The sequence below is a fragment of the Lygodium microphyllum genome, chromosome 1 (genome assembly GCF_053477565.2).
Source record: "Lygodium microphyllum isolate KBCC chromosome 1, Lygodium_microphyllum_v1.1.10, whole genome shotgun sequence".
NCBI classification, from domain to species: Eukaryota; Viridiplantae; Streptophyta; class Polypodiopsida; order Schizaeales; family Lygodiaceae; genus Lygodium; species Lygodium microphyllum.
The window spans coordinates 30478286-30503286 of NC_141135.1; the positions used below are offsets into that span (position 1 = coordinate 30478286).

The 25001-nt window shown below is 43.4% G+C and overlaps 1 protein-coding gene across 8 annotated transcripts in view; it reads left to right on the forward strand.

The window, feature by feature from the left end:
• The window catches only part of LOC148040960 (uncharacterized), a 40755-nt gene extending 16735 nt beyond the window's left edge, over positions 1-24020 (forward strand). For 3 of the 8 annotated variants that reach the window (XM_087675152.1, XM_087675144.1, XM_087675157.1), the window contains exons 5-6: positions 22612-22852; positions 22969-23578. The gene's annotated coding sequence lies outside the window, so the exon portion shown is untranslated. Of the gene's footprint in view, positions 1-13810; positions 14118-17196; positions 17603-22611; positions 22853-22968; positions 23579-23605 lie in introns of those variants that run through there. The other 5 variants (XM_087675174.1, XM_087675183.1, XM_087675166.1 and 2 more) reach the window with 5 other exon arrangements.
• The last annotated feature ends 981 nt before the right edge of the window (positions 24021-25001 follow it).

Consider the following 25001-nt stretch of genomic DNA (forward strand, 5'->3'; position numbering starts at 1 on the left):
GTCATCTACGATCAACATGAAGTACGAGCTTCCTCTCAAGGACTCGTTCCTCATAGGGCCACAAAGATCTGTAGATACAAGCTCCATCGGTGAAATAGACTGCCGTGAAGCTTTGTTGGGAATCGCATCCCTATGCTGTTTCCCACGAATGTAGGAGACGCATGGCTGCTGGCTCACCACTATGTCCGGCAACCCTCGAACAAGTTGTCCACGTGACATCCTCCGAAGATAATCATAGTTGAGGTGACCAAATCGAGCATGCCAGAGCTCTGACTGTGTCTAAGAGGTAAGAAGAAGAGTAGAGAGGGCGGTAGAAGACTTCAATTTGTAGATGCCGTTCTCCTCATATCCTGATGAGAGAACCTTCCTTGACCCACGATCAAGGACTCGCACTAAATCACTGTCAAACTCCACCATAAGTCCAAGGGAACAAATCTTATGAACTGACAGTAGATGATACCCTAAACCTGGTACATGCAAGACCTCTGAGGTATGGGTACCACCACGTCCATCTGGAATAAGCTGCATCTCACCCGGTCCTGCAATAGACACCGAAGAGCTATCTCCAATGAGAATCTGCCCACGCGAAGGTCGCAATTGGGCAACACCATCTGATGAAGGAGTCATGTGCCGAGAGGCACCACTGTCTACGATCCACTCTCGAGCCTGGGGAGCTGTCATCGCAACATCAGAAGCATTCGGTGTAGAGTCCTTAATGACAGCTAGATGAAGAAATGCAGCTGATGAGGCTGCAGCCACCGCTCCAGAATCCTTCCTGTCCTTCTTGTTGGTGTCCTCCTTGTCTTTGTCAGGGCAATCCTTCTTCCAATGGCCGGTCTTTCCACAAATATGGCATGTGGATTCTTTGTCCTTGTCCTTGTCCTTCTTTGACTTGTTATCCCCCTTCTTCTTTTGGTCCTTCCCCTTCTTCTGAGAGGCTTGACCTGTCAGTGCCTCCAACTTGGAAGCATTCTGTCCCTTCAATTGTTCCTCTTGGTCCAAGACCATAGGAACCAACTCTTCCCACCGAAGAGTGGACTCTCGCCCCGAAGCAATAAGGGCAGAGTAAAAAGCACCGAATCGTGGCGGCAACTGGGACAAGAGTGTGATCGCCATGTCTTCGGAGGAAATCGGCTTCCCCGCATTCTGAACCTACATCTGAAGCTGTCTAAGCTTGTTGATGTGCTCCTGCAACGAAGAAGACTTGTTCACGGACAAGGTCCGCATCTGCACCTCCAAAGAAACCCGCTTCATAAGGGTCATTTGGTTATACATCTGATCAAGCTCCAGCCATATCTCTCGAGTCACCGTCAAGTGCTCGATGTGAGCTATCACGGTTGTAGTACAAGACAGAAAAAGAAAGGAACGAATCCGGGCATTCAGTTTGTCCTAGTGAGACTGTGCCTTGGCCAACTCCGCATGAGCATTGGAAGAGAGTTTGGACTCATCTCTCACCGAGGGCCGGTCGATCTCCTCCTGTACAAGCTCCGCCAAATCGTAGGACTCAAGGATGGCCAACATCATCAGGCGCCAGATGCGGTAATTATCGCCATCGAGCTTCTGATCTGCGGGAAGAGCTGGTAAGACAGGCACCTTCCGCATGATCGTTTGGAACTCCAAGTCAATCTTTGTAGACATCTGTACCTGTAATGCCTTCACAAACGCAAAAGCAGCCCCCTCTGATTGTGAAAACGCAGCTTGCTAGGGCTCTTCCGCGTCCTGAAACTTCTTCACCCGCCGGAGGCGATGAAAAAGCAAAACCTGCACTTGAAAGCTGAAAACTCAAACTTCCTCCTCGTCAAACAGCAGTAAACAGCAGCAAATCCACCACCTGGACTCCTTTCCCGAGGCCTACACTCGCTTCAGCCTTGTTCCGAGGCGCAGCCCTCCTGCTTGCCCTCAAACGCTGAAAACGCAGCCTTGTGTCGCGATGGAAACTCCTCTTCAGGTTGGTTCTTCACTCAGTCAGCCCTTCTACACTGCTCTGATAACATGTCAGAGTGCAGCGGTGCGGAAGCGTAGGATTGAGAGAGAGAGAATGCAGAGAGAAGAGAGAGAAAGAGATAGTGAAAGATGAAGATCTGCTGTATAAAGTGTGCTGTATACAAAGATATGCAGATATATACACGGGCGCAGTGCGCTGGACTGCGTGTCTCCACCTTGACGATGCAACCTGCTGTTCACCTCGAAGTCTGCTGCAGTCTGCACGATCTCCTGTCTGAAATCTGCGAACAGAGACGGAATCTGCGCGAGCCTCCAACCTGTAATCTGCAAGCAGAAGAGTGTGTGGAGACTGCAGAAAACTCGGCTATAAATAGCCAAAATCTGGGTGCCAAATAACTGTAGGTCGGCTGTCGGACTGCCACGTGGCAGTCCGACTGTACAGTCCGACCAGGTGACTGATCTCTAACAATATGCTGCTGCAATTTCCAGCTGTTGCCTGCATCTTGTAGACATTCTCGGCCTGCTACCCACTATTTATGCTGGTCGAGTCGTGTTCAGCCGATCCAGGCTCTCCATGTCACGAGGACGTGAAAATTTGATGCTTTGCTTATGTTTAATTGACATTTGATTAAAGGATTAATCAAATGTGCAATTAAAAGATGCACATGTGTTGCACATGTGAGGTGCAAGCTACTTTCTCACAGTTGAAGACCGAAGGACCCTGTGAAAAAGATGGGTGTCAAAGGCAAAATTTGTAACAAGTTACACTTGTTAGATTCTAGGTGAATTTTGGTGTCAGTTTGCCCCTAGGACCATTAATTGGCCTAAGTGTTAGTGGTGACACTAGGGACTAGGCATTAATTAATGGATTAATGCTTGTCCAAGGGTCAATTAATGCATGGGACCACTTTTGGTTGCAAATGGCCTAGCCAATTAATTTTTGGATGGGCAAGGTCAATTTTCTGGGCATGGATTAAGGGTTGAATTAATTTTAAGAATTAATTAATTCTGAAAATTAATTAAATGACTGGAAATTGCTGAAAATGGATTAAGAAAGCTGCCACTTGGCAAAACTTTCCCATGCAAGTGAGGGAAAGGCTAAATAGGGCTGAAGGGAGAGGGAAATCTCGTTTTTTCATTTTGGAGCTGTTGGAAAGAGGTGTTGGACTGTTGCTGCCAGCTTTTGGGGCCAATTCCCAGCCATTGGAGACCATTTTGGCGATGGAGATTGCATATTCTTGACCTTGGGAAACTGACAATTGCTGCTGATGCACTTTCTCCTGAAGATCACAGTCTTTGATGCTCCTATTATTGTTGGTGCATCCGTTTGGGGCTGGTACAGCAGGGCAGCAGCTGATTTTGATCAGTTCTTCGTGACAAATCTCAAAATTTTCTCTCTCTATAGCATTCTCTCATCTCCTTCAACCTATGCTCAGCCATTCTCAGCAATTCTCAGCCATTCAGAGGAGGTCTCAGCCATTTTTGGTGGGCTAATCTGTAATTTCTGCAGTAAACCCTAATTCACAGCAGAAATTAGGGTTTAGCAGCCACCTTGGGATCCGTGCCAGAGATTGAAGGCTCAAGGGACTGAAATCAGCAGCTGATAATTGAAGATTATCAAGGGATTTCAGGAGCCAACCCATCCCGAATTGATTTGGGGCAGCATTTGGCCAGCCAAGGGTCAAATTGGAGAAGAAGTTCTAGGTGAAACAAGGGGCAAATGACCTAAAAGGTTTGTTGGACATTTATGACAGCAAGAGCAATTGGTTAGCAGGAGGAGATTGAAGAATCTCAAGTTGTACTCCTTCCAATTGAATGAAAGCTAAAGAAATACGCAAGGGGCGCCAATTTTGGGGCCAACAGGGTGTCTACTGTTCAAGAATGTTATGGTAAAGTGTGTATTTCATTTTATGTGCATTTATTTATTGTTGTAATTAACTCTTAAATCAGGTCATCACCACCCATTCCAAGAAGGAAGGCTGGTTACATGGTTCCATTGCCGGGATACATAAAATCTCTTGATTTGGTGGGCCCGAGGCACCTGATTGCAAGCCAAAGCTTTGTGCTAGTGTTAATTTTTGTGCTCAGCTGAGAAATTACACCAACATGTCTTCATACAGTGAGATGGAATCAAGCAGTGATGATGCCTCTCAGTATGGACATTCTCATGGGAATGAAGGAAATGCAATGCCTAATCTTGGACAAGGCTCTCATGATGGACAACAAGCTGAAAATGTTGCTGTTGAGCAAGATGCAGGGCCTTCAAGCCGTCATGAGGTAGATGACCAGCAAAGTGAAGAGGAATTTGATGACCACTTCAAGAATCGGATGAGGACAGCAACAAATCTCTTTGCTGAATTGGCAAAGGATCCTTAGTTCACCCGATTTTGAATGCTCCGAAGAAGGACAGCAAGGGCAAGAAGAAGAAGTCAACTTCTACACCTTCGGGACAGCAAGGGTAGTGCCAAATCCTTCACTTGAAGCTCCTAAAGAGGCAAAGCTAAACAGTTGGTACCTATGGGGCAAGGAATGCAAATGCGAGGCCATTATGGAAGTGCCAATCCAATAGATTTTGGACAGCCGGGCATGCATGCTATGATGGGGCAGCCAGGATACTTTGGTGGTAGTACGATTTTTCATGCAATGGTTGGCCAAGGGCCGCATACAGGAATGCATGACACAAATCCCTATGGTATGCAGCAGCCAATGCATGGTGTGCAAGGCCCATTGTATTCGGGTATGGCTGGAAATGTGCAAAACCCTATGTATGGTAGCATTGGCTTGATGCCTGGGGCACAAAGTTGAATGTTTGGCAATGCATCTGCATCCCCGAATGCTTATGGGGCTCAAGGAATTACTACTGGTCATCCAAATGCTTCATTTGGGCTTGGTCATGATGTAAATACAGTAAATGCACCCTTTTTGCAGCAGCCAGTGTATGACAACTTGACTCCCAAAGGGGAAGCAAAAGACTATGATAAGGGTGGAAAAGCAGTGAAGTTTGAGTCCTTCAGTGGTGCACAAGATAGGCTGAAAGCTTTGACCTTCATTCAGCAGTTTGATGTAGCCTATTCAGGGAGAAACTTCACCGAATCCTCTAAGATTCGAAAGGCAGCCACTTTCTTGAAGGGGAATGCATTGCAGTGGTGGTCCACGCTCTTGATGCAAGGTAGAGCACCGTCAACATGGATACAATTCAAGAAAATGTTTGCATCGAATCGGTTGACTAGTACATTTGAGGTGGACATCATGACCGCTTGGAACAAGCTTGATGCAAATGAATGCAAGAATTTAGAGCAATACAATAAGAAGTTTTGGGATGCATTGCTGCCCGTCACTTCTTATCGCGCCGTACCCCTTCATGAGCAAGTGGAAAAATATGTATGTGGGCTGCCCAAAGGAATCAGGGATTTTTGCATAAAATCCACCGTGTCTAGCATGTCTTAGCTCATAGAGACTGCTGCTACAGCCGATGCTTTGCTATGTGGAAAGGATTCGGGCTTCCAAGAGAGCGGGGAGAAGCCGAATAAAAAGTTGTTTAAGGCAGAGAAAAGGGGCATATCTGAAAACCAGCCTGAAAAGAGGCCAAAACAGCAAAGAAAGGGCTCGAAAACATTGGCACAACGTAGGGAATTGATGGCTGTAAATAAATGCTTTATTTGTGAACAAGAGGGTCATATTGCAAAGAACTGTCCCAATAGGCAGCAAGCTACAAAATCAGAAAATCAGGGAGATCCTAAGGGTAAAAGGCCCAAAACATCAATGGAATTGATGTCCGATGTTGTTAGTAATCAGCCCAATGATGATGCTACTGAGTTGTGCAGAGCACGGGGCAAAATTAGTGATCAGCATGCATTGATCTTCTTTGATAATGGTGCATGAGCCAACTTTATCTCTACTGACATGGCATCCCGTCTAGGCATCAAAGAGGATGAGCTGGGAGCCATGGGGGAAGTTGGAATGACATGTAAGGGTCATGCAGAACCTGTCACACCACTCATTGGAAAGCTTTGGTTGCACATACAGGGATATGTGGACAGCGAAGAGTTTTACATTGCTCCACTTGAGGGTTGTGATGTGTTGCTTGGTATGCCATGGTGCCACCGTATGCATGCAATGATTGATTTATATGCAAAAGAGATCACTATTCAACATAAGGGAAAGACACTCACACTTGATGTAAAGTTGAAGGGGGAATCTGTCCCTGTTGTATTTGCAGCTGCTATTTCTAAAGTAATGAAAAATCATCTTTCAACGTATTTAGTTTTTGCTAAGGATAAGGATGATAGTGAGAATGTCGGGAATATGTCTAAATTAGAAAATGATTGCATGTCATTTCTGAAAATGTATGCTGATTGCTTTTCTCAGTCACTTCCAGGGCAGCTACCACCTGAAAGACCCGAAGATCATGGCAGATGAAAATTGATAGTCTCTTTGATTTTGAGTGGAAAAAAACGAGTGGAGATGGGATACAATAAAGAAAAATGTTGAGTTTTAGTTCCAATGATTAGTCATCAGAAAAAAACCAAAAATACATATTTTCTATTAAAAATAAATAGAAAAAATAGAGAAAATGGGAAAAATGGGTTTCTTGCGTTCGAAACAAAAGAAAAAATGAGACCTATGTATGTGAATGTTTGACAGGGCCGAAGCATGAGAAAAAGAAGAAAAAATGAGACCAATGTATGTGAATGTTTGACAGGGCCGAAGCATGAGGTTAAGCCTCAGTTTGGCCCTTGTCCTTTGTGTTAAAGTGTGTATTTATTGCTTTTACATACAAAAAAATGACATAGAGGACTCTCTTGCCAACATTTCTTCTACTTCCTCCTTTTCAACGTCTTTGAATTTAGCTTGCATTCCACTATAGAGGGGAAGATATTCAGTTCTGAAAGCATCAAAATTCAATCTTCTGAGGATCGCCATAGTGCCATCGTCCTGATAAGAAGCTATGTAAGACTCTGCAAGCAATACATTACTTCATGGTTGAATTGGCCACAATTTATGCAAGATCGAAGTGGCTAGGGACATGCTGCTTTAATGCGATAATGCCTAGGAACAGTTTGTAATTTCAATTCTTTCACTAACTTTGTAGAAATAAAATCATGTGTACTACCATCATCATGCAAAATAATATTTTCTTTTCCATGCACTATAGACCTTATCCCTGGAAGTAGCCCTCCTAATAAGCCACCCTATAGAGTCAGTGCAGCCCAACAGGAGGAGATTATGAGTCAGGTAAATGAGCTGTTAGGAAAAGGGCTGATTCAGCCCAGCTCATCTCCTTTCTGCTCCAGTGCTTTTGGTGCAGAAAAAGGATGGTTCATGGCGTATGTGCATTGACTATCGTGCTCTGAACAAGATCACGATAAAAAACCGCTTTCCGATCCCTCGGATCGATGATGTTATGGATCGATTGTAGGGGGAAGCAATATTCAGCCGTATAGATTTGAAAAGTGGGTATCATTAGATACGCATTAGACCGGAGGATGTGCCTAAGACAGCTTTTATGATATCTTTTGGGTTATATGAATTTCTTGTCATGCCTTTTGGACTTGATGACATGATTGTCTATTCAAAGAATGAGACAGAGCATAGAAAGCACTTGGACATTGTTTTCAATGAGCTATGCAAGCAAGGGTGGTTATCAATGACAAAAAGAGTGAATTCTTTTTGCATGAAATCCACTTCTTGGGACATATTGTATCGGCTGATAGTATTCGTATGGACCCTGCTAAGGTTGAAGCAATACGTTCATGGCCAGCTTTGAAGAATGTTCATGAGATCCGTAGCTTCTTGGGTTTATGTTCTTACTATAGGAAGTATGTACGCGGGTTTGCTGAAATTGTATCTCCATTGCATGCTTTGCAAAAGAAAGATGTGCCATTTAGATGGACAACATTGAAAATTTTAGCATTTGAAAAGTTGAAGGAAAAGATGACTTCAGATTCTGTGCTTGTGTTGCTTGATCTAAGGAAGTCATTTGTGGTTCAGTGTGATGCATGTGGTAATAGCATTGGAACTGTCCTTATGCAAGATGGCCGAGTTATGGCTTATGAGAGCCGAATTCTCCACGGTGCAGAGAGGAATTTACAGGTTTATGATGTTCATTTTCAGATTGTACACATTGATGGTAAAAAGAATGTTGTGGCTGATGCACTGTCATGTAAGGCACAAATTTCAGCTGTCACTATGGTTTATCACGATGAGTTGGATGCCATGAAAGAGCAATATGCTGCTGATTCGGACTTTGCTAATGTTTATGATCAGCTTTGCAATGGCCAAAGGCATAAGCATTTTATGCTAAGAGATGGATTTTTGTTGATGCATGGATGACTGTGTGTCACAAAGCAGTTGAGGCCTAGAGTGATCATTGAAAGTCATGCCTCTCCGTATGGAGGACACGGAGGTATTGATGCCACAGTCAAGGCAGTGGAGCATTTCTTTTATTGGCCAGCTTTGAGGCATGATGTAGAGCAGTATGTTAGGGCATGTATCATATGTCAGAAGGTAAAGCATGATAGGCAAAAGATGTTGGGCTTGTTGCAGCCCTTGCCTATTCTAGATAGGCCTTGGTAGAGCATTGCTATGGACTTTATTTTTGAGCTTTCTAAGACACCTATAGGGAATGATGGGATATGGACTATTATTTGCAGGTTTAGCAAACAAGCCCATTTTATGGTGAGGAAGAAGATAAAGGCTGATCATATGGCACAATTATTTATGTAGCACATTTTTAAGTATCATGGTATGCTTGAGTCGATCATCAATGATCGAGACCCTCGGATGACCAGTCTATTCTGGAAGGGGTTGTTTGAGAATATGGGTACCACGCTGAAATTCTCATCATCCTTCCATCCGCAGACAGATGGTCAGTCTGAGGAAGCAAATTCCACAGTGTTAGATCTTTTGAGGTGCTATGTTTCAGACCACAAGACACAGTGGGAGCAGTATTTGCCATTGGTTGAGTTTGCATACAATAATACGGTGCATAGTTCCACTGGCAAGGCTCCATTTGAGGTGGTTGAGGGTGGCAAGAAGGTTCCACCTATTTTGCACACTAAGGATAAGATCTTTGAGGCTGATCGCTTTGTGGAAAGCTTGGATACAGCCTATGCAAAGATAAAGTATGCACTTCAGAGATTATAGGACAAGCAAAAGCGGGCAGCTGATCGCCATAGACGTGCTTTGCAGTTTGCAGAGGGCGATTGGTCTGCCACGAGGACGTGAAAATTTGATGCTTTGCTTATGTTTAATTGACATTTGATTAAAGGATTAATCAAATGTGCAATTAAAAGATGCACATGTGTTGCACATGTGAGGTGCAAGCTACTTTCTCACAGTTGAAGACCGAAGGACCCTGCGAAAAAGATGGGTGTTAAAGGCAAAAGTTGTAATAAGTTACACTTGTTAGATTATAGGTGAATTTTGGTGTCAGTTTGCCCCTAGGACCATTAATTGGCCATTAAGTGTCAGTGGTGATACTAGGGACTAGGCATTAATTAATGGATTAATGCTTGTCCAAGGGTCAATTAATGCATGGGACCACTTTGGGTTGCAAATGGCCTAGCCAATTAATTTTTGGATAGGCAAGGTCAATTTTCTGGGCATGGATTAAGGGTTGACTTAATTTTATGAATTAATTAATTCTGAAAATTAATTAAATGACTGGAAATTGCTGAAAATGGATTAAGAAAGCTGCCACTTGGCAAAACTTTCCCATGCAAGTGGGGGAAAGGCTAAATAGGGCTGAAGGGAGAGGGAAATCTCGTTTTTTCATTTTGGAGCTGTTGGAAAGAGGTGTTGGATTGTTGCTGCCAGCTTTTGGGGCCAATTCCCAGCCATTGGAGACCATTTTGGTGATGGAGATTGCATATTCTTGACCTTGGGAAGCTGACAATTGCTGCTGATGCACTTTCTCCTGAAGATCATAGTCTCTGATGCTCCTATTGTTGTTGGTGTATCCGTTTGGGGCTAGTACAGCAGGGCAGCAGCTGATTTTGATCAGTTCTTCGCGACAAATCTCAAAATTTTCTCTCTCTACGGCATTCTCTCATCTCCTTCAGCCTATGCTTAGCCATTCTCAGCAATTCTCAGCCATTCAGAGGAGATCTCAGCCATTTTTGGTGGGCTGATCTGTAATTTTTGCAGTAAACCCTAATTCACAGCAGAAACTAGGGTTTAGCAGCCACCTTGGGATCCGTGCCAGAGATTGAAGGCTCAAGGGACTGAAATCAGCAGCTGATAATTGAAGATTATTAAGGGATTTCAGGAGCGAACCCATCCCGAATTGATTTGGGGTAGCATTTAGCCAGCCAAGGGTCAAATTGGAGAAGAAGTTCTGGGTGAAATAAGGGGCAAATGACCTAAAAGGCTTGCTGGACATTTATGACAGCAAGAGCAATTGGTTAGCAGGAGGAGATTGAAGAATCTCAAGTTTTACTCCTTCCAATTGAATGAAAGCTAAAGAAATACTGCAAGGGGCGTCAATTTTGGGGCCAGCAGGGTGTCTACTGTCAAGTGTGTATTTCATTTTATGTGCATTTATTTATTGTTGTAATTAACTCTTAAATCAGGTTATCACCACCCATTCCAAAAATGAAGGCTGGTTACACTCCAAATCTGCATTTGCTGTTGCTGATCACATCTGGAGGCTACATGGGATTGATACAAAGTATGACACAGTCTCCAGTTTATACGCTTTGCCCTTGTTCTTCACAAACATGGGAGTTTGAGGTTTTGTTTTCACTTTCATAGTGTGTTTATTGCATTGAGCATTGTGTTGTGCTAAGAAATGCACTTAGCCACTTAAACAACCCCAAAACATGCTTATTTTAGGCTTATTTTAGCCAAAACCCTAAAACAGAGAGTGGATCGAGAAAATTAAGTGGGAGAGGATCTAGAACCCTAATTTTCTATAAATTGGCAGCCAGTCCTCCACTCTTTCACAATCTCGTTTTTGCAGGTTTCAGGTGTTACCAGCTTGCTGCCCACACCCCGGTCACGGAGGACATCTCAGCCCTTGCTGTCCATCATTGTTCCCTACAGTCTGATGCTTGTTTTCAGCCCTTCATACGTTGATTGCTGTTGTTTCTGCTTGGCGACTGACTACTGTTCATCTGCACTGCTGTCGTACAGCGTGCCATGCCAGCAAACTGCTGCGTTCATAGGCTCCAATTGCCGCCCTGACAGTTTTCTCTCTTGTCTGCAGTCGCTGCAGTCTTTCTCTCTCCAACAAGCTATCCTGCCTGTGTTTTCAGTCTTTCTCTCTCATGCAGGCTTCGTTTTTAGTATTTCTCTTTCCTGCAGGCTGTCCTGCTTGCGTTTTCAGTCTTTCTCTCTCTTGCAGGTTCCGTTTTTATTCTCTCTCTCCTGCAGGCTGTCCTGTCTGCGTTTTTAGTCTTTCTGTCTCATACAGGCTCCGTTTTTAGTCTCTCTCTCTTCTCACTACTGTCTGCATCAGATCCAGCTTCTCACTGCTGCGTTTGCTGGTGTCCAGGTCCTTGACTCTTTGACTGGTTTAGTGATTGCTCGCGGTGAGGCACAGCCTAATGGCCTATACCACATGACACACTTTCTGATCGAGCCGACCGCCGAAGGCTCCGTGTTCCATAGCTTCTAGGCCTTAGCCACATCTCGGGAGCATACGCACAATGAATGTCTTTGGCATTTTCGCTTAGGGCATCTTGGTTATGACTCACTTTATGAGTTGTCACGCCGTGAGTTGGTTGAGGGCCTTCCACGCCTGAAGCTAGCTCGAGATGTCTGTAAAGCCTGTCAGCTTGGGAAGCAGCACCGTACCCCATTTCCTCAGCAGTCTACACATAGAGCTGAGGAGCCTCTTAGATTGATTCACGTTGATCTTTGTGGGCCGACATCCACTGCTGCTTTGAATGGTGTGCTGTACTTCTTTTTGATAGTGGATGATCATTCTCGATACATGTTGATGTACTTCCTCAAGCATAAGTCAGATGCTTTCACATATTTTTCTGCTTGGGTGTTGCTGGTTGATAACCAGACTAGTCGTCGTGTTGGGTGCATGAGGAGTGATAGCAGTGGCGAGTTTATCTTCCACGAGTTTTCCGAGTTTCTACAGAAGCATGGCATTTCTCGCCAGCTCACCTCTACCAACTCCCCCTCTCAGAATGGAGTCATAGAGCGTATGAACCGCACAATCATGAAAATGGCACGCTCTATGCTGTTCGTAGCAGAGCTTCCTGAGCGCCTTTGGGTTGAGGCTGTTAACACTTCGATGTACATCCTCAACCGGTGCCCGACTGCGGCTCTTCCTCAGAAGACCCCGTACGAGTCATTTTTTGGCTCTCGGCATGTTATTTCCTATTTCAGAGTCTTTGGGTGTTGTGCGTACACACACACGCCTGATGACAAGATAGGAAAGCTTACTCCCCGAGTTGATCTTCTTATTTTTGTGGGATATTCCTCTGAAGCGAAAGCCTATCGTTTGTTTGATCCTTGGACAAACAAGGTGATCGTTAGGCGGGATGTCGTCTTTGACGAGAGGGATATTGTGCAGTCTTCTGCACCGGATTCCGATCCGCTTCCTTCTTCCACATCATTAGAGATCGTGCCTACTGAGCCTGGTCTACTTCCCGCTCCTGACATTCCCGCAGTTTCTTTACCTCCCAGGCCCCCTTCGCGAGATCCGTTATCTCGCTGGTACCAGCAAACCATGCGGGATTGGGGGATCCTACCACCGGATTCCACTTCGGAGGGACCTAAAAGATCTGCCCGGCTTGCTCCTCAAGCATCATTTGCATTGCTGTTTACAGCTGATTACGTAGCGCATTCTGAGCCGAATACCTGGCAGGAGGCTCTTCAGCACCCTCAATGGCAAGAGGCTATGGAAAGGGAGCTAGAGAGTATTGACCGAAATGAGACTTGGACATTGGTGGATTGCCTGAGCCACAAGAAAGTTATCGGGACAAAGTGGATTTTTTGGACAAAGCTAAAAGCTGATGGGACTTTAGACAAGTACAAGGCTCGCCTTGTAGTGCAAGGGTTTCGACTGAAGCACGGCATTGATTATGAAGAGATCTTTGCCCCTTCTGCACGGTTGACTTCCTTTCGGTTGCTACTCGCGCTCACCGCTCACCATGGCTGGTCGATACATCAGATGGATGTCAAGAGTGCCTTCCTGAATGGATACTTGGAGGAGGAAGTCTATGTGGAGCAACCACCGGGCTTTCCCTTAGGGAATCCTAGGGTTACGGTATCCTGCTTGCAGAAAGCTCTTTATGGGCTGAATCAAGCGCCGCGGTCTTGGTTCCATAGAATGGATGAGTTCTTACAGACTCATGGATACCATTCTACTCCTTATGACCCGAACTTATATGTTCGATCCACTTCAGAGGGGGTTAGCTATATCCTGCTATATGTTGATGACTTACTCATCACAAGTTCAGATTCTGTTGTCATAGTGGAAATTAAGGCTAAACTTAAAGCTACATTTGAAATGACAGACCTTGGTTTGTTGTCTTATTTTTTGGGGATGGAGGTAGTTCGTTCTGGAGGATGTATTTTTATGTCACAGCAGAAGTACGCACTTCAACTTGTGGAACAGTACACTTCGGATCAGACACGGCCAGTGGCCACGCCTATTGATCCTACTGTCCACTTGTCGAAGGATACCCTAGGACAGCCCTTCGATGCACACACCTATCGTTCTGTTGTAGGAAAACTTCTTTGGTTAATTCATACTAGGCCAGATTTAGCTTACTCAGTTAGCATACTCAGTCAGTATTTCACAGCACCTAGGATGTCACATTGGATTGCATGTCTTCGTGTGTTGCGTTATTTGTGGTGTACTTTTTCTTATGGCTCGACATATGGTTCTGGTTTATGTTTGCAGGGGTACACTGATTCTGATTGGACAGGAGATTCTGACACCTGGCGTTCCTATGGCGGCTACCTCTTTATCTTGGGTATGGCTTCCATTTCTTGGTCCAGCTGTAAGCAAGAGACGGTGGTGACTTCCACGGCCAAGGCTGAGTACCGAGCTCTCTTCGATGGCACCACCGAGGCCATCTATCTGAGGAGTTTACTGGCGGCGCTTCATTTTTCATGTGACTCTCCCACAGTTATCTACTGTGACAACCAGAGTGCCATTGCCCTTACGAGCAATCCGATCATCACACCATGGACACGGCATGTGGGAGTCCACTTTCACTTTTCCAGAGAGCAGGTTGAGCTAGGCACTATTCACCTAGAGTTTGTATCTTCATCAGATAATTTTGCAGATATCTTGACCAAAGCGGTCAACCGGCCGGTTCTTTAGTACCTGCTACCCAGGATCGGCTTGGGTACACCCTCCCCTACTTCTTCAGCTTGACGGGGAGAGGGTGCTTCCCTCTTGCTTTCCCTTCCAGTTTGAGAGGGGGCAGCTCCTACTCTTGATCGTGACAGTGATGATGCTTACAGTTTTTTAGACATTACATTTACTTATTCTTTTGTATTGTATTATGGGCATTTGTAACTTCATCTGCACTATCAAGATGACCTGATTGTAAAAGGGCACTTAGACAAGTGAATACTTCCCCTGCAAGGGCACTGTCCCAGTGGCACCATTGCATAGCATATTGCATGAGCATGACATCTTGCATCTCTCTTTGCATTACCCTATACATTAGCATTCTGTTCATGTAAACATGCATCTGTGCGTATTTATTCCTTTTCGGTCTTTTGGAGTGGTCGATTCTAGATGAATTAAGTTTAGCTAAAGGCTTTTTGATGTATTTCTGTTAACCCTCTATTGACCATCTGTAGAGCCTCTGTCTCTGTTTTGTTTTGTTTTGTATGTCTTTATAAGTGTGACGATGGATGAATGTGTAGCTTGGGGAAGTTTTCCAACCTTGGGAAGAGATGAATATAAGTTCAAAATAGCTTGAAGAAGTGGAAGAAGTAGCTACCGAAGACTTGAAGTAAAGACTGAAGTGACAATGATAGTAATGAGCTCTCAAAGGACACTATAGTGGTCCTGGTGACCTTTCATACTAGACATACCTCTTGGGAGGGTTATCCACGACCTAAGAGAAGTTATCAATGATAATTTTTTATTATCTCATTGTACTATTGAGAGAGAGCATTAGAGAAAGAGAGAGAGAGAGAGTGTGTGTGTGTGCGTTTTTTTTGCCTCTTACATATTCAACACATGATTGGCACATACACTCACTTTTATCATCCTTAGGCACTTATCCTCGTCAGTGCGAGGGATTGACTTACTAGTTTTGTGAATAACTTGGGTTTAAAACTCTCTTTATCTTTTCCTATCTGTTACTTAATCGGCCGCTGCCTCTATATTACTTATGTATTTTCAAAACACTTTAAAAAAAAAAGAAGAAAACAAAACAAACAAGTCCATTGTTGATTCCATCCGCCTTTTTAGGCCTTGGTAGGCCCTTGGACAGCCGACGAGCATCCTTGGTCCGATGCCTTGACCTCTCTGGGGTGATTACTTGGGCTCCCTTGGTAAGATTTCCATCGTCTCTGTATTCTTGGTAGACCACTAGGCAGCCGATGTACATCTTTTATCCGATGCCCTGGCTGCTTTGGGGTGGGACACCTTGGGGTAAATCAAAATTTAGGCTGGCCTACTTTTCTTGCCCTATTTTGGGCTTGAGAGGGGGTGTTGTGCTAAGAAATGCACTTAGCCACTTAAACAGTCCCAAAACATACCAAAAACATGCTTATTTTAGGCTTATTTTAGCCAAAACCCTAAAACGTGGAGCGGATCAAGAAAGTTAAGCGAGAGAATTTAGAACCCTAATTTTCTATAAATTGGCAGCCAGCCCTGCATTCTTTCATAATCTCGTTTTTGCAGGTTTCAGGTGTTACCAGCTTGCTGCCCACACCCCGGCCACGGAGGATATCTTAGCCCTTGCTGTCCATCACTGTTCCCTACAGTCTGGTGCCTGTTTTCAGCCCTCCACACGCTGATTGCTGCTGTTTCTGCCTTGCGACTGACTGTTGTTCATCTGCACTGCTGTCGTGCAGCTTGCCACGCTAGCAAACTGCTGCGTTTGTAGGCTCCAGCTGCCGCCTTGACAGTTTTTTCTCTCCTGTCTACAATCGCTGTAGTCTTTCTCTCTTCTACAAGCTGTCCTGCCTGCGTTTTCAGTCTTGCTCTCTCGTGCAGGCTTCGTTTTTAGTCTTTCTCTCTCCTGCTAGTATTCTGCTTGCGTTTTCAGTCTTTTTCTCGCCTACAGGCTCCGTTTTTAGTCTTTCTCTTTCTTGCAAGTTGTCCTGCTTGCGTTTTTAGTCTTTCTCTCTTCTCACTACTGTGTGCATCAGATCCAGCTTCTCACTGCTGCGTTTGCTGGTGTTTGACATCCGGAGGCTGCCTTGTTGCGATTCGGGATCCGTTTGGAGTACGACACACTCTCCAGCTCATTACCCCTGCCCTGATCCTAGAGATACAGGAGTTCGAGGTTCAGTATTTATTCATTGCATAGTGTGTTTGCTGCATGAGTATCGTATTATTAGTAGTCATATCATTTCATTTATTCACTGTGTTCATTGTCTCTGAGTTACTCTAACTCTAACCCTAACTGTGTTCTTTTTATCAGTCTGTGCTTTGTCGTACGGTTTCTGTTTATGTTTCTGTGTTAAGGTATTTTTCTTTACACATTGTATCTATTCATTCATTCATTCATCTTTAGTGTTCATTCCTAACCCTGCTGAGTTCTATTATCAGTCTGTGCTTTGTCATACGATTGTGTTTGTAGTTTGTGTTTGAGTATTTCTTTACAACCCTATCATCATGAAACACACATACAGAGAAGTAAATTTCATTGTCATAGCCATGAGTGACAACCCTCAAGCTACACAATGCAACCCTATCATCACAGAACACACATAGAGAGAAGTGAATTTCATTGTCATAGCCATGGAGTGGCAACTCTCAAAGCTGCCTTCACGTGTGCAATAGATGGAGGATGGGAGGAAATTCGTGCTGCCTATCAAGCTGCCATGAGGCAACAACCAACATCATTAGCTCAATAAGAAAGACTCACCATATTCATTACTTGCTTACATGCTCCCTATGTCTACTTCTTGTTAGCATTAATGTATTTCATGTGTTTTATGGGTTGCATTTGTGCATTTGGAAGGGTGCTCGAGTGGCAGATTGGGCCGCCTATTTGTGGCGGGCTTGGTTGTGTTAGACCTTGTTTCTTGGCCTATATATACATGTCTCCTTTCCATTCATTGTGTTATTCATTGCATGCTTGCATCCTGCAGAAGAGAGAGGGAGACTGGAGACATTCTGGTGGTCCGCCATAGCTCATATTTATATCATAGTATGGGGGAGTTTCGGAAATGGGGGAAATGGAAACAGAAAAAACCAGAGTTTCGGCCAAATTTTGGAAACGGAGAAACAACGTTTCGGTTTGTACACTAAAATAAATACAGTAATATGTGGGCATGTAAATATATCAATGCGTACAACAATGTGTACCCAAATTTCATATAAAACTTTAAGTCTTCATGTCATATGATTGAAATCATGATTCATTACACATGTCATGTCACAACTCATGAGTGAACTTTGAAGATTGAGAAGTCAAGACTCAAGACTGAGGACTCAATGGTTGAAACTTAAGATAGCTTAACATAATTAAGACTCAAATTTCAAAACTTAAGGCGACAAAATAAATTAAAATTTATGACTCATGAATAATCTATGATCTAAAGAGCAATGAACACTGAAGACTGACATCAAGAACAATGGAACAAGAATCAAAATGCCTAATAGTGAAATCAAGATACAATGATGCATGTAACTATGTCATGTGAATAATTTGTTAAAACTCTAAAATCGAGTGAGGCTATAAGTATAAACATCAATGAACAATTGGCAACTGTAGTCTGGACTTTGAACTCTGCACTGCTAAACTGACTCTTGTATATCACGACTCACGAGTCATGACTCATGACTCATCCGGACTTTTGAGGATTTGTGCACCATCTCCTCGTCCGACTCTGAAGACCTGGATCGAGAAGTTGATGAAGTAGCCGCAGCCTCAGCCTCAGACTTTGGCTCTGACTCTGCCTGTGATGCACGACCAAGTGTGGCCCTCACTTTAACTCTTCTCCGTGCACGAGTCTCATGCACCAGTGCCGATAGCTTCTCATAGAGTATGGAGTAGATATTCCGCTACTCTTGTGCTATCTATGGGATGTCACTCGCACCTTCTCCATATCAATCTTGTTAACATTCACTTGTAAAGGTAAACGAGACAAAGATATATCATATGAGAGAAGATTCAACATGTTCAATATTCATACGTATCACAATTTACAATCCGACTTCATACAATATATCATATGAGAGAAGATTCAACATGTTCAATATTCATACATATCACAATTTAAAATCCAACTTGTAAGCCAATTAGCAATGTCAAGTGTCAAGGACTCGAGGTTAAAAAGTTAATTATACATAGTACTAATCATTACTAATTTACATGTGAAGGCTTAGGGACAGAGCGGTCCTCTCAAGAAGTTGGAGATTGCAATGGCAAAACACTAAATGCTCCAGCTGAGCAGTTGTGAGCTTGTTTCTCTTTTTGGTGTGAAACACGGCCCATGTGTTTTTTTGGTATCAACCTAGGTATTATGCAACCTTTTTGGTATAGATTATAGAATCTATTACCTAGGTACCAAAAACGACTCCTTGTTTTTGCAAAATCAATATTTGAGTGGGCAATAGATTATAGAACCTGTTACCTAAGTACAAAAAATGACTCCTTCATGATTCTCTTTTGGTATCAACCTCTCCAATACAATAAACATATAAGCAAATCTAGTGCTAGAGGGCTTTAATAGCTCAAGTGTGCTATCGGCTCGAAACATGCTTGTGACGGATAGCCTCTTCTTCACAAATCTTACCATGCTTGTTGTCGTTTTGAAAATGTCATCCACCCAAGATATTTGCCCAATATCTTCAATAAGTAAGTCAAGGCAATGGAATGCACATAGAGTCCATACTATGCTAGGAAACTCCTCCTCAAGCATACGTCCCATAGAGACAATTGCTTCCATTATTTGTTACCACATGCACCACATTTTGGACTCCTACGTCTATGATGACTTGTCGCATGTGCTCCCAAATGAAAGCTCCTGTGATGGTAAGACTTGACGTAGAGGCATTGATGTCCTTAATGAACATGGTGCCTTTACATGAAGACACCAAAACATTGTAAGCATTCCTTCGGTGCATATCTGACCATCCATTGCATAATATTGTGTATCCATATTTCACCCATGTCTCCTTCAAGGGATCCAATTGAGCCTCTATGGATGCTTTTTCCTTTCAAAGCTCCCGTGTGTATAATGCATCTGCGGATGGGCCTTTCCACTCACACCCTATGCGGCTTACTGCCCTGATTGTCTTTTTCCATTGATGTATAGTGGCCACATTGAAAGAGAGAGCACACCGAATAAATAAGCGTGTGAGTTTTCTAGTTGTCTCCACAATTGCATGCCTCTGAAGTCCTGCATGGACACTTGCACCATGCAAGGAGCCCTTTTGTCCACCACTAGAAGATGGCAACGAGATCCATTTTGCACTTGAATCTGATACGGATATAGATGCACTTTTTTTTGATGGGCTATTGGCACCTCCAATTTGGCTAGCGCCACTAGGCCCACTAGCCTCTCCTTGCTCCACATGTGCTTCATTAGCTCGATGTGGTGTTGGATGAGAGGATTCATCCTCTTCTAACTCAATACCCATATGCTTTCGGCGCCAAAGATGGAGACTTACCGTTTCTTCTACCGGCACATTTGTGCAAGGCTCGATGTCTTTGTTGGGAACGCATGCCAAGTGGTCTTTCACGCGCGTTACGCTCCCCAATTTCTCCAATCCACAATAGTTGCACTGCCACTTCTTTGATCCGCTAGAGCCCTCGTATCCCTTGATTGGAGTGACGTGCCTCCAATATGGATCCGGCGCCATGATATGATGATTAGCCTTTAGGTAATGGATTATGGGAAGAAGAAGAAGAAGAAGAAGAAGAAGGTAATGGATTATGGGAAGAAGAGGAGAAGAAGAGGAGGAGGAGGAGGAGGCGGCGGCGGCAAGAGCTGGAGGAGGAGGACTCATCATTCAAGAGACAGGAGCTGGAGACTCTCGGGAGCTGGAGTGATTCGTGAATGCGCTGACCGGACCCAAATGACGAATCCGCGCATTGGAAAACCAGCACCGAAACGGGCCTCAGGATCGCGAAATGGCGGTCTGCCGTTTCCGTTCCGCTCTGAAACAGCCGGTCCGCTTCGGAGGTGCCGAAACAACGTTTCGGGATACTATGGTTATAGTATCTTCTCATGCTTTGATGCCTGATTCCATGGCATGTTTCCCCATACATTGAGTTCATGTATTCTTGCTTTCTTATTCATCTCTTTCAATGTGCAGCAGTTGTTTCTATTGCTTCTGCTTGCTTATCTCATTCTCAGATGGTATCAGACCACCAAGTTTTGGTTCTGGTGTGCTTCTGGCTGCCGCTTACGCTGTGACAGATCCGCTACAGGTTGCGTTTCCTCAGTTCTGGTCAAGGTGCTGCTGTTCTCTGCAGTTGGCTGCTGTTAGTCTCCATGTCAGCTGGGTGACACTCATTCAGGTTGGGCAACCTGCTGTACATGCTGTATCACTCTGCGTTTAGCTGCAAACTGTTATCATGTGGGCTGCCTGACTTGTTCTACACCCTGTGATTGGTTCATGACCTGCATTTTCAGCCTATTCAGCTTCATCTATCTTCTCCTTCACATGTACTAGTGCTATCTCATTGATTCTCAGCTTGTCAACCTTTTGATTGGACTTCTACAACTGTCGCATCATTGATCATAACCCTGTCGAGCTTGCTTATCAGCTCATCGTCATTGCGTTATCCAGCCCATGGTAAATCTGCTTCATATTTTTGTGTAAGATAGGGTTTGCATGTTTGCTTGTTGTATTTTTGCTACAATCTCTTCACTTTAATGTATTGCTTGTATTTGTTTTGAACTGTTAAACCTTTAATGCATTGGACATATTGACCATAAGTGCGATAGGTACTCTCTCATACCCATTACTGTAGTTCTACCTTCATTTTGTCATTCAATGGCTCCTTTGATTGATAGACCTTAGTACGTTCTTTTATTTGTTGACCAAATACTTTTAATTGATCAAATAGTTGGTCATATTTCAAGTCTGTCTGTCCCCTATGCATAAATGGACCCCATAGATGTTGTTTTTGAGCCCGCTTACACAGGTTGTTTCAGAAAACCATTTTATATGGCATCTGTTCTTTAAAAAAAGCCTCTTTTAATGGATTGGGTATGCTCTTAAGTCAAATGATTAAATGGTCTAACTTGTTTTTTAATGGATTGGGTATGCTTTTAAGTCGAGCGATTAAACAATCTAAATTGTCGGATTGAATCTCATCTTGATAGGTGTATTATTTATTATTTTCCTGAAAGGTAAGTTCAAAGGCCTTGACTATCTAACTTGGACTGCGGTTATGAAAAAGCTTAGTTTGTATAGAAGCGATTATGGTATCTCGTTTTGGGATGGACTCCTCATCCTCCACAATTGTCTTCTCTACCATTTGTTTGGGATGGACACTTTTGAGGAAGCAATCCTTGATTGTGACATAAATGATGCCAAAGCATATTTGATGATTCTCTGATGTATCTTGAACAAAGTCGTGCCTCTTCCATAGTCTTCGATGCTTCATCACATGCACCTCCTAGGCTTGTAGATACTCCCAAGATCTGAGAGGGGGTGTTAGCATTTGGTTTTTCATACATGTCATCTCCTGGTAGTGAGCTCATTAGAGTTTGACAGAGACGGAGGAGCTTTGGCACTTTGTTCGTGTTATGCATATGTGCATTGTGCTGTCCATCAGTTGGTGGTCATTTCCAGTCAGATCATGGTCATTTTCTCTCCAGTTTTGTGGTGCATTTCCAGCCTGCCATGTGACAGTGGGTTGGACTGATCAGCATTTCACCATCATTAGCAGCAGCTCAGCCAGTCTTGGGATTCATGCCTAGGCTGCTGCTGTTTTTTGGGCTGGATACTGGGCAGATTCAGTCTCCTCCATTCTCTCTTTCATGACGTGCATTCTTTGAGTTCTACTGCATTCCGATGCCCTCATCCAGCAGTGTATAGGGGCTGACCACCATTCTAAAAGCTCTTTGCTAATGCTGCCCTCTGCAATTTCATGTATCCAATATACATTTCCTGTCATATTTGTCCAAAACCCACTTTGGAGAATTAATTGCTCAATAAAGTTCAGTGTCTCAATGTAAAATCTTTGGCAATCTCAATGTCCACTTGCATTAAAGCACATCCTTCTTCACATACTCAGTCCCCAGAAGCATATTGGCAAATATATTAGCTTCATGTTATATTGGCATGGATGTAATTGCACATGAAGCTCCCTGGAGCAGGCCTTGAAGATCAAATTTGCATGAAGATGAGTTAGAGAACTGAAGATTCAAGTGTGTTGTGGTTGCTTCTGTGACTGATGGTGACCTAAGTCTAGAAACTGACTAGAGACTGAGAACCAAGACTGAGCCAACTCCTAAGTTGAAACCTAATTTGAACTATTTAACAAAGCATTCTACTCTGCTTACTATGTTTATATGTAACCAGCTGACTGTAAGGTGATGCAGTGTAGGCAGGAGAACTGGAGAAGTCAAGTGTGGGATTATGGCTGTTCATGCTTAACAAAGGAGATCCCTGCTTCCGTGAAGTAGTGGTTAAAATTATTACCTGGTTAATGTCTCTGACAAGAATATGTCAATGCACTGCGTTGGAAGCTTGCAAAATTTTGGTGCATACAAGATCATCCAGTTGCTCTGCTATTTGGACAGGTGTTTCAGATTTTCATGCTTGTACACACTGGCAAGCCTGGTAAGCTCTAAATCAGGAAGGGTTATATTGATATCCAATTTCATGATTTCATTGATACAGCTCTTTTAAAATCAAATAATAGAAGGGGTGGAATTTAAAACTTCTTTTGTGTGCAGGAGATGGTTCTTTTTTATGGCTGTCCTAAAGAAATTTACACGATTCCCCTTCAAAGGGGCAACTTGTTGAGCCTTAACAGGGTATATGTTGTTTGTGGAAACTTCGCTGGATCATTATTTCATGCTGGATTTAAAAAGTTTCAGATATTTCTACTGTCATAGTCCTGTGAGGAAAGCATGCATACATATTGAAGGTGCTAACTACTGGCTACGACTATTTTATAAATTAGTGATTGATGAACAGACTTTTATTGTGATGTTGATGGCCCTTTTAGATTTGCATGCAATCTAAATCATGTGTGCATCTGGACCTTGTATTGTTACTCCTTTCACTTGCATATTGAAGTCTTCCAGGAAATGTGGGTAGGGTGAGTGAGTGCATGCATATGTGGGAGGCTGTACACAAAGTATTAGCACCAACTTGTCTTGTCTGTGGTCATTGCTTGCTTTTTATTTTGTGACAGCCAGCAGTGCAGGTGCTACTCAAGTTTGCTCAGTTTGATGTTGCCTCGTAGTGGTTTTTTTAATCGATTGTTGATGCTCAGATGGGGAAATGCTTTGACATCTGGTTTGTCCTAGAGAACTAAAATATGTTTGCTGTGGGCTACTTATGTGCCTTAACTGCTTTCTATTGCAGTCAAGTGGATCAGTCTAGTGCAGGGCAGGAATGTCGTAAGTCACAGTGGGGTCCGATGTGACAAGATAATGATGTGCTTATGCCTCTTTCTATGGAAATTGAGTGGATGATTCTACTCAAGAGTCTTCAGGGAGCGAGCCAGTGTTGGGGCCCTCAGCAACAAGATGCAATACATAGGGCATATGTTTATTGCAGGGTGATGGGATTTGACTCTTAATTCAATATCCCGTAATGTTGAATTAGGATTGAGGTTCCAGCTTAAAGGCGTCCCATTATATCTGTGGTGTCTAAAGATCATAACAGATTTGATTGTTTGATAGAAAAATTGTAAAGTGGCTAAATATAGTATCTGATGCAAAAGCTAATTGAAAATGCTACAAACTAGATAGAGCTGTCTAGATTACATCATAATGCTATATCATAGTACAATTCGATAGGTGCTATGTGAGTTATCTTGCTTGTGGAACTTTCTCCTTGCTTAGTGGGGATTCTATTTTATTTGCATACTCTACATGTGTAATGTGTCTAATGGGCTGAAAGAAATGGCAGTTTTGTTTAAATCCTCCATATAGGAAAGTTGAAAGATCTTGATATTGCTTGATACCACTTTATGGCTCTAGGATGGTCTGTAATACTTGCATATAGTTGATGGTATGTGCCAAAAAGTTTCAAGTTGGATATGTGGAAAAGTTGTATCCAAGTGGTGGTCTTGACTATTTTGGCAACATAGCCACATGGAATTAGAAACATGGAATTGAATGGCCGGGGAATACGATCGGAATGGGGAGGCCCCATTTTGGGTAAATGGGGAATTAAAGGCTATGTAATTTAGGACTTGGAATGGGGAGGTCCCATTTTTGGGAAATGGGAAATTAAAGGGTATATAATGTAGGACTTTTTCATAGTTCTGCAATAAACAACTTTGCAACTATTCAAAGACACTCTAAAAGCACAATCTGAACAGCATATTGCAAATTTACCCCACAATGAGAGAGAGAGAGAGAGAGAGAGAGAGAGAGAGAGAGAGAGTATTAACGTCTCTAAAAGGCCAATGTGGCCTATGAGACCAAAGCAGTACATACAATGATGGTGTGTTTCTCATCTGGAATGAGAAAAAAAGATGAAAAACATGCCTATAAGACTGAAAAGGAAATGAAATAGTGTCCTATAAAAGGGAAACATGTCAGTGATCTGAAAGTGAGAGTAGAGAAAGGAAAACTCTCCATCAATGATATGTCTGTTCTCTAGGGAGATGTATCTCTGCATGGCTGAGGCGTCTCGGCATCTGTCTCTTGTGGCGCTCAATGATGGCTTTAATTTGTCTGTGGTGTGGATGTCTAGGCCTTCGTCCAGGTGGACGTGGGCGCCTAGACCGGCTAAGTGCCACTGCTCTATC